We start from the raw sequence: 11,471 nt of genomic DNA, 5'->3' as shown, positions 1-11,471 counted from the left end.
GAGCAAATGGGGGCCAAATCATTCACATTTTTCTTTTGGTATCTAATGCTGCCCAAATTACTTTAGTTTCACAACCCTTGTAAAAGTTTACCACAGTATTTTCGGATGGTATTTTTGCAGTTTTACCATGTTTTCCCCCTGATTATACCATAGTTTACTGTGTTAATTAATAGGCTTTAACATACCTTGCTATTTCTTACCTATGCTTTACCATGCTTTTACTGTGGGGAAACTTTTATAAGGGGAGGAACAGAATCAAAAGTGATAACTCTGTTAACTCTATGGATCTTTATGGATAACAGACATGGTTGCAGATTTTCACCCCCAACTGAACGATGTTGAGTTTCCCTTCCGAACAATTTAACCAGCGTCTGTCCTGGCAGCAGTGGTGGCCCTAACCCGATTGACAGTGTTATGTCAAGCAGTTCTAAATTTGTGTCCGGCCCTTGCACAAACTGTATGATGCTCAAACTAAATTAAATATTTCAATAGCAGATACATTAATGTATCATTTTGTTATTGACCAATATTAGCCCACCCACACTGTGCTGTAAAGTAGTTTGTTGCTAATTCACAGGTCTGTCATTAGTCATTGTCTTTTGAGTGGTTTTAACACAGTGGCAAGTAGCAGTTTTTTAGTAAGTAAGTTTGCTGCTTGATTGTTATAATAATCTGAACCTTTATTATTTGCTGGCCATTCATGCTGGCCAAAGTTTGCTAGTCCATTTATCTGCTAACATGCACTACACCTGATCCTTCCTCGCTAAAACCGATGATGTTCAATTGTGTGTTTCTTGAGAAGCAGATGTAAAGGAGGGTTAAGGTTAAGTGACTGCAGTCTTTGCTTGAACTGTCTTAAGAACAGAACCCAAATGAGAAATAAATGTTGAGCAAGGATCAACGACTCACTCTCGCCAAAACCTAATCGCGTGTACCACTGAGTTGAATCTGTGTTTTTAACGAGACTCTGCACTAACAGTAATTCAAGTAAACACCTCCTTACATAATTGCTAGGCACATGTATACCATTAAAAAAAATACCAAAGGGGCTCTCGAGTGGCGCATCCGGTAATGGCGCTCCGCCTGGAGTGCAGGATGTGCCCTATAGTCTGGACGTCGCTGGTTTGAGTCCAGGCTATTCCACTGCCGACCATGGACAGGAGCTCCCAGGTGGCTGCGCACAATTGGCTGAGCGTCACCCAGAGGGGGGTGGCTTAGGTCGGCCAGGGTGTCCTTGACTCACCGTGCACCAGCGACCCCTGTAGACTGGCCAGGCGCCTGCGGGCTTGCCTGTAAGCTGCCCAGAGCTGCGTTGTCCTCCGGCGCTGTAGCTCTGGGTTGGCTTGCATGGCGGGCCTGCAGAATGAAAAGAAGCGGTCGGCTGATGCTCGGCGGACAGCAGGGGTGTTAGCGGTGGGCTGAGCCTAAATACAATTGGGCATTTCAAATTGGGAGAAAAACGGGGTAAATGTTAATCGGCGACTACTAAAATTTAAAAAAATTAAAAAATACCATACATTACTTTCATATAGGAAAATAAGTGACTACAAATGACAGTAACTCATATTGGGTACAATTTACTGTAATCCTTTTGTCAGTCCCACGCTGTAAAATTCAATCACACAGACACCCCTTCACATCTGTTTCTGGTAGTCAATGGTGGGACCAGCCAAGCATGAAAAGGAAGGGCTTTACTTTCCATACCAGCCACCTGACACCGACGACCGGAAACACCATTAAAACAGATTAACTGCTGCACTAAAACATTTAGATTATATTATTAAAAAGATGCCATCACTTTTAATATAGCAGCACCATAGCAGTGTTATTTGAATAACATGCCTCTTTCATACCATGATGCAGTTTTCCCATCTTTCAGTAGTTCCCTCAGTGCATAGTGTGCGCTGCAACATTTGAGATTAACAGCCTATCTCTGCCCTGTACAAGTAAAGCAAACAGAAGGCATTCATGATCACTCTATTGGCTCTACGGGTAGGCATGCAAGACTGCTGCCCCCAGTGACCTGGGTAATGGTGACCCTGATATGTGGGCTGGAAGACATGAGAACATGGCAAAACAGAGGGGACTGAGAAAGCCTCTGCAGTGAGTACAGAGGTCATCGTTCAGGGTGACTTCAGTATTAATCATTCCATCCCTCACAAGACGATCATGCGGTTCCATTCTGTGGGCTGCTGTTGTTTCGTATTGAGACAGCAGGCCATTTGTAAGACTTTCGCAGTACTGACCAGCATGTCAAACAAAAACAGGAAACGCAATGGCTGCCACAGGAAAGGTAGTACTGCTGCTGTCTGTCTGCCACTGAAAGGATTGCTCGTCTGGTTACTAAATTCATTTTTCTCCTAAAATGGCAGAAACAAATATTTTGGACATATTATATTTAAAATAACTATAACAATTAACTACAACTTACAAAATGAAGTGTTTTTTTTTTTTTTTTTTTTTTTTTTTTAGTTAAAAATGAAACAAAACAGGACATCCAAAAATGAATGGGAAAGCAAAGTGTGTTCTTATTGAAAGAAACTTGCTATAATTTTGCTATAAAAAAAAACAAATAAAGTGAATGCATTGATCAGTGAGGATGTTTAATTAATTGTAATTATAGGAGATGTATTTTGTTTTCTTTCACAGATCACAGATCAGACTTCTGCACTCTTGAGCTGTAAAAGAGCAGGCCTTGCTGATGGTACGGTTTGTTTACATTAGTTATTTTTAACAGCAGATATCCCTCCTTGAAGCATGCTTGACAAGCAGGAATGCTCTTTCTACTAACAGCATAGTTTGGGAAAAAATACAGACATTAAACGCTCACCAGTGTATACTTTGAACTTTTATATTTTTGAACAACCTATTTGTACACATCCAAAAAATGTACCAATACACAAGATAATGCAGTTGAAGTCTTCTGGTCAATAAGGTGGTCCTTCCATATGGAAGGATGTCCCTTTATGTTCAATAGCATAGCAGTACAGTACATTAGAGTGCCTTACCTTTCAGGAGACTAGGAAGCAGGTGCAATGTATAATCTCCTCCCCTCGCTTCTTACTTCCTATCTTCATTCTGGCATTAATTATATAAATATACAAAGATGGATATACTGCCTTCTGTTTTCCAGAACAGACTATATCAGATCTCTACCCCACGCTGTGTTTCCCCGCTATAAGGCTAACTATACGTATTCAGTAAACCCATGCACTAGTTTGACACAGCTTTCTACCCATTCTGCCTCGCTTTGTTACTCTCTAACCGATCGGCAATGGAATGGAACGGCAAAGGCAAAAATCATGACAATTATAAATCAAACAGGGAAGTCAATATAGTGAACACAAAAACTTCCTTTATTCACACATTCAAAGCTGGTACTTTTTTTTTTTTACTGATAGGAGCAAGGCTATAACTTATAGACTTCCCCAAACAGCCAGGTTAGTTGTAGACTCCAGCAGAGAAAAGATATTAATCACAGTGACACCAGAAGGCTGGCCTGCGGGGCAGCTGGCTGGGAGGGGAGATGCCAGGGGGAGGATGCGATGGCTCAGCCTACTGCTGCTCCCGCTTCCCTATGCTCTGCACAGCCATGCCATGCAGTAGCCTGAAACCTAGTCTCCTGAAACCAAGATCCAAGCTACAGAACAAAGTGGCTTCGTGTTCCCTCAGTTTAAGAGACAGGTATGCAGTTTGTCGCTGCATGGAAACAAGACCTCTGCCATTGCTGATCTCTGTGCCTGGTCTTGATAAACAGCACAGGCATGCCAGATATATAACCTTGTCTTAAGACTGCCTTTGTTTTCGGCCTGGGATGCTTACTGTATTTACTGCCACAGTGGGTTATTTTGGCACGCTGTAAGTACAGTCCACTGTTGGGGAGGTGGGTTTGTGTCTGATTTGTGCCTTTCGGAATGACATTCAGACATGTGGGACAGAAACAGGAGTCTGCTTGTGGACAACAGTTTCACTTCTTATTCCTGATTCCTCATTTTCTCAGTTCATAGTAAATGTATTTCTTCCACCGAGAACTGAGCTTGGTCTGAGCTTTCAGAGTAAAAGTGAGAAGTCAGTTTGAGTCGCTGAGATGAATTTAGTATGAACTTCTAAATGAAATCCGAAGAAACCTTTCCGCCGCCCCATCCTTGCCAATCCACTCACTGCAGCATGGCCGATGCATCAGGGCAGGATGGAGAACATCCACTGAATCTGCAAATCACAGAAAACAATGAAACGAAACACTGCAAACTCCAGAGAAACGACAGTTCCCAATGCCTTTAGTTTTTAGAAACTGCAACACCAACATGAAGTCAGTTTGTTGTCAGTAAGGGGTATGGACTACATAACTTTATAACTTTGAAATGTTTTTTAGACATGTTGTTTCTATCAGTTCCTTAAACCGTGACCCCCACCCGCCTCCCCCCAGCCCCTTGTTGCTGACCATATCACAGATAGCCGACCACATCACAGGCTAAAGCGAGTGTGTTCAACAGTCAGTAAGTGTCATCCTGCAGGAGGATCTTATCTACCACAGCAAGCTTCCTGTCAGATCAGCCCCCGAGAACCGCAAAGCCACACAGAGCAGAATCATACTCACACACACACGCACGCACGCAAGCACGCACGCATACACACGCATGCACGCAAGCAAGAACGCACACACGCAAACACACGCACATGCACACACACATGCACACGCGCACACACAAACACACACACACATGCACACACATACACACATACGCACATGCAAACACACATGCATACGCACATGCACACACACAGAGACACACACATACAGACACATACACCAGGGAACAGGGTTATTTCTACTTACTGGAAGTACACTGAAGAGAGAGAGTAGAGTTTTACTGGAATATTAAAGTGCCTTCCCCATTGAAGACAGCATGGCAGTCTTGTATCATAAGAGACAGGGTCAAGTGTACATACGCCATTAACTTATACAATACACTGATGCTGTTACAGTAGGTAATAGTTTCTGTCCATCATCTAAAAGTTCAGTTTACAACACAGGATATTCTTAAGAAAACAAAAAAGATTTGCATGTAGATTATTATTTGTATTCAGATTGATATTTTGTATACAAAAGGCTATTGGTCCGTTTCATTAAAATGTAATACTTTTGTGAGACTGCTGGCAAGCCCAAGACTTACTGATGATCAAACTGTATTAAGATAGACCCATAACCACAATGGATTTGCCATTGGTAAGATAAGAATGACTTACAGTATTAGTACAACAAGCATACCATTCCCACGCAGTGACCCTGCTGGGCTGTGTTACAAGGCATTTCAAATCAGGGAGGTGTTCAATGGATCAGGCACTAGAGCGGCTCCACAAGGCGGATTAATGTTGGCACTGTGGCTGCTGACAAGCACTACAGACAATGCAGGACGTGGTTTCAGTCAGGTGCCTGGCTTTGTGCTGGGGAGGTGGGAGTGGGGGGACTAGGTTGTGGATTCACAAGGTGGGCCGCGATTCTGTTTGCGCGAAGCAGCTTTATCATGTTTTGTCAAATCAGTTGAAGAAATATTATTCATGGAGGATGGCCCGGTGTCACAGAGGTGCATAAACTGTGGAAGGTTAGGGGGCACCTACTCTTTGCCCAGCTGGGAGAAACAGCCCTCCCCCTGATGATGTCACAGCACGGGCCTTGTCACGATGGCAGGCCTGACTGGAGGTGCGTTGGCCATTGCCAACAATGGCTTGCGACACTGATACAACAAGCTAGAACTCTTTATTTCTTTTAAATAGTACATAATAGGGAATGGATATTAAATAAAAAAATATTATACCAGAATTCATTAATTACAGGGTTAGCTTTCAGTTAGCTTTTAGATTTGAGATGTTTTCCAGTACACACGCGCACGCACGCACACACACACACACACACACATATATATATATATATATATTAGAACCTCAGAGTCTTGAACCCTTTGGGAATGGATGTTGTTCGTAAGTCTGAAATGCCCGTTAATGAGTTTTCAATGGTTTTAATAAATGTGTACGCCTGCTATCCACACCCTCAGTTTTGACTTCTCCATGACCAGCACACATGATTGAGTGATTGCATACTTCCGGTTTAACTCTGGGGTTCTACTGTATAGATAGATAGATAGATAGATAGATAGATAGATAGATAGATAGATAGATTAATACATGTGACATAAGTTATTTTCAGTGCAAAGTTTAAAAAAAATAACAAAGTACTTTGAAAACCTACTAAAAAAAAGAAAAAAGGAAGAACAGAAAAAGTATGATGTATTTTTATATTTCTGATGCTCCCACCCGAAAAAAATACAGTTACTCTGGTTCTGTTTAACTTCACTGAGCTCATCTGACACAATTTCACTGCATAAGCATGTTTACAAGATGTAATAAACAGCTAGAAGTATACAAAGTGAAATCCTTCTACTAACTACTAACTACTAACTACTAACTACTAACTACTAACTACTAACTCCTAACTCCATATATTCCTGTTCGTTCTTAGAGCTCAGAAAATAGAGGACTTTCAGTTGTTCCAAAAAACCGTCTTACAAATAGTATTGTATTGTAAATCCAGTTTTTTAGGACAGAGCTATAAAATCAGGGGGGTAAAATAGCTGAAGCTCTAGGATTCTTCACAAGAGGACCGGTGAAATAGTATGTGAACGGTTTACAGAAAATCAGAAAAGCGCTGAGCGCATCAAACCTAGGAAGTGCTGTACACGACAAATCAATAGATTGTGATTAATGAGAAGTCAAAAATGTGCACTGGATTCGAGGAAACGCAGGGCTCTGGTGAAGAGATGAAGTGACTACAGTGGAATACTGAACTGCGGTTCTGTTTAACTGTTTTATATACTGGGACACAAGCTATACTGAAGACGTCCTGTAATAACTGGATGTCGCTGTTGAAAAAAGAATATCTACATATTTGAAGAATTGAAGCTGCACTGGGGAATATTTGTTCCTTACAATCCTTTTAAAAATGACCAGAGGTGTGTGTCCCACCCTTGTACATACTTATAATTATAAACTAACACAAAAGAATGATTAAGAATAGAATTCCATTTCTGTGGATACAAGTATGATACAAAAAGCACAGCAAGTTCCTCTTTCTATGCATATTGCATAAGGATGACTCAAATCACCCTTTCCAGCTTTTTCTTTCACATTTATTTTTAACTCTTGCACTGCAGTGAGTTATTTTATTTCCATACAGAAATTGAAATGTTTATATCAATTGTAAACTTCAAACACCCAGGAATTTGAAATGTAAGTTGATCCGAATATACATTTACATGCTGCAATTAATAAATAAATAAATACATACAAAAATGTAAAGATATTCTTAATCACGGCAGTGACTTGATACTGAAAGTGAGACGCAAGGTAACCGCTTGACAATTGCTTCCTGAATTGGATGAGAAGATTGGGTCGTAATGATTGTACCTAAAACTCCATGGAAATAAAACTAATAGGAAAGGTTACGGTTAGACTTTGTTAAACAAAAATTGTGTTTTTTTGTCACAGCTGTTTCTCTGTTGGGTTTGTGAAGACTCAAACCTGGTTTAGGTAGTGATCTCTACTGGTATAATATCACGTTTCTAACTGCAGCATGAAACCAGTCTCATCTCGTTCCAATACCAAACTGGGGCTGCAGTCTTCACTTTAAAATCCAATCTGCCATCGGACATTACACAAAAGTCAAATGCACCTGTGTGCATGTCATTTTTGCATGCTTGCTGTCTGCAGATAGCCTCCAATATTTCCAGTTAGAGAGATTGATTTCTGCCAGCCTACCATTCCAATTGAAATTGATTCCATCTCCATCTGCTTGCTGACGGAAATGAACTTGTGCTTTCAAATCGATTTTAAGTGGACAGAAAGGGGTATCAAGTTTCAACAGGTAAAACCTTCAGTTTAGTTTAGTACGACCAAACATTACTAAACCCCTAACTTTAATCAGTATGTTATTCATTTGTTTGTTGCCAGTTGAACAGTTTATTTTAGTGCATTCTGTCTTGCTTACCAAATCGGGGGAAATGTTTTAGCAATGCACAATACAGTTCAGTTACACAATTTCTGCATGTCACTTTTAACTTTTCCTTGCCACGGTTTGTGTGTTAATTTTAAGTAGGCCCAGGCCCATCCCTTCCTATAAACGGTACAAAGGTACAAAGAACACACTGTACAGTTCACAATGTTGCAACATCTGGTGGATTTTTAAGAGCTCACATCAAACAGTTTTGAAAATCACATATTTATAGGACTAGGTGGACCAGGATGGGGAATAATTTATAAATCAACCGTAAGATTAATAGCATTGATTGAAAGGTTAACAACACCCATTTCCACAATCATTTTCAAACTATTTCACCAGGATTGTCATGCTAAAGCAAGGGATATCTCATTTGTGTTGTACTCTATAAACCTTGCTTGAACCCGTTTTCTTTTAAGAATGTTCCCTGACCACAGCAACTGCCCACCACAGCTCAGGAGAAGTGTAGGTCAATGGTCAATGGGCGGCTCCTGAGTCCACCACCAAGCCAATTGCTTTCCACCCAGGAGCTTGACAGCGGGCGTCAGAGAGCTACCGAGAGCTAACCTGCTCCCCATTGACTGTATGGCTGGTCCTGCCTTTACCAGGTGAGCCACTCGGGTATCCTCTTGAACCCAGGTCTAATGAAGCAACCGTGCTGGGATCTGAACCCTGGTCGCTCGCTACCACTGCCCCCCTCTCTTTATTCGTATTCACGAGAAGGAAATCCCCAAACAGCAGTAAGCTGGCACTCCACTCAGCTTCACACGCTGTGTATGGGTCCACACAGGGCCACATGGTTATTAGTGTGCTGCTGGAGCTACATGAATCACTGGCTGAGAAATCTGTCACATCAAGTTTATTCAAATCTCTGAATTATGAAGAAAATGAACCCACCAGCAAAAACGGCTTGCTCTAGTAATCATGAACTTTCACGTCATTCTACGCGTCTTTGAAACTGGTTGCCTTTGGTTCCAAGGCATTTTAATTCTCAGAACATACAAAACATCTTCTTTTTTAATGCATTGAGGTTCTTCCCATACTGTACAGGCACACACAAACATATCTCTGTGAAGAAATGCTCTGAAAGCATATTTTATTTTGTGTATATATATATATATATATATATATATATATATATATATATATATATATATATATATATATATATATTACTATTTAATTACATTTAATTTACTTATTTTACTAAGTCTAGTCTGAGTATTAATTGGAAATCACCTTCAATCCTTATAAACCCTAAAACATCAATGCAACAATAGTTTAATTGTCAGACCACATAACAAAAGGCAATGCAATGTTTAATACACACACACACACACACACGCAGACACGCACGCACACACACACGCAGTTGAGTCTTTCTGTAAATCACCCCCCAGTTTCTTCACTGGCTACAAATGACATTTTTCTCCCCCACTGAAAATATTATTCACTAGCTCCCCCTACCTACCGAATTTTAGAAAAGCAGTAATTCAACTGCTCTAGGCCCCATTTTTTATTTTTGTTTTTGTTTAATCTCTAAAGGATGTAGACATCTCTTTAGTCTTAATCAGATATTATGACTGTTTGTTTAAAGTAAATGGACAGACATCAGTCTTATTAACCAATCATATGTTATTGTTACACTCAAAGAGCAATCTGCGCAAAGTGATTGTAATAACAACAGTATTATTATTATTTATTTCTTAGCAGATGCCCTTATCCAGGGCAACTTAAAATTGTTACAAGATATCACATTATTTTTACATACAATTACCCATTTATACAATTGTTTTTTTCCTGGAGCAATCTAGGTAAAGTACATTGCTCAAGGGTACAGCAGCAGTGTCCCCCAGCTGGGATTGAACCCACGACCCTCCGGTCAAGACTCCAGAGCCCTAACCACTGGTGTATCACGTGGCTGTCCGTTCTTCAGAAGCATGGTGTTGTGGTTATGGTTAGCAAAGAAGAAGTTTATCTTGTGTTTTAAAACATCGGCAGTAATTCTGGGCTTTTTTGTTTTTTATATCATGTCAGACTAACTGTCTCCTTTTCAGACAGTCATGCAAAAAGTGCATGTTCATTTTTTGAATGTTAAAAGTTGAACTCTCTTATAAGTAGCTATAAAGTTTTGTCCTGGTGGGGCAAATATTTTTCATTGTACTTAGCTCGTGGGCCAATTTAAAATGTTCAATTACGCTCCCTCACCGCAGCAACTCCTCGCAACATCGCCGGAGACGTGACAGCCTGTGGCGTCCCGTGATCCCAGCACCAAGTCAATAGTCTCTATACCCAGGAGCCTGACAGCAGATGTTAGCGCTACTGCCACCTGGAGGACAAAGGCCAGCCATGCCTGGCCAGTAGGGGCTGCTATAGCGTGGTGAGGTTTTTTTTTTTTTTTCCTGTAATAGGCTCACCCTAGTTACCCTGTGATAATACCTGTGAAACCTCTAGTTACATTCCTTTAAACTAAACAGTCACCAAGCCAATAAACGCCAGAACTACTAAATGACACAATATTTTGTTTACCAATTAATTCACGTTTGGCTGACCAGTTCTCAGAAATGAGTGCCTTACTGTTTGCCCTGTGAGATCCACTGTTATTGCCTGGTATAACCTGTTGGGGGGAATTTTGTTGTATTTATCTTTCAATGCAGGCTTGATTGATCACCTGACCCTGTGTCTGCAACAGTGTCAGTCCTTGTTGTTTGCATGATATAGCTCAGCAAGTTTCTTGCATGATTTCCTGTCTACTAGAAAAGCATGCGTTTTTATAACAGTGTGGTTCTGATGTTCTGCAATTTGGTATCTTAGGAGATCTCTGCCCTGCTTTCAATGTGAATTATTACGCAAATTTTCTATGCATGTTTTTATTATTATTATTATTATTATTATTATTATTATTATTATTATTATTATTATTATTATTATCACTCTTTAAAGGACTTATAGTTACAAAAGTCATTTAAATCATGATGTTTGTGCAACAGGACAGAGGCTGTGTGTGGACTGGCGACCATGCACACTGACCATGAACCCGTGCACAAAAGAGCCAAGCTTGTCTGCAGGTGTGGTTATTGAGCTTTTAACCTCATCACCGACAGGTACTGCTGTACTTTCCTCTGTGGCAATCCAAAGCAGCTGTATACAGCAGAAGCACAGTGCTTCATGATGCCTGCATTTATTAAACCAGGGGGTCCAATCCCAGTCCTGGCGGGCCATTCCGCTACAGGTTTAACAGGTAAAAAGATATAATGAACTGCTTCGGGGTCTGGATTGGGGTTTAAGTGGTTCAATTAAACAATTTAAAACAGGCCTGGAACCAAGATCAGCAGTGGAAGGGACAATTTTGGCCACCCCTGAATAAACCTGTACTGTTTATTCAGCAATACACTTGGTAGACAGCACCCCCTAATGTACA

Source organism: Acipenser ruthenus, chromosome 27 (genome assembly GCF_902713425.1).
Source record: "Acipenser ruthenus chromosome 27, fAciRut3.2 maternal haplotype, whole genome shotgun sequence".
NCBI lineage: Eukaryota > Metazoa > Chordata > Actinopteri > Acipenseriformes > Acipenseridae > Acipenser > Acipenser ruthenus.
This window is presented reverse-complemented; position numbering follows the sequence as displayed.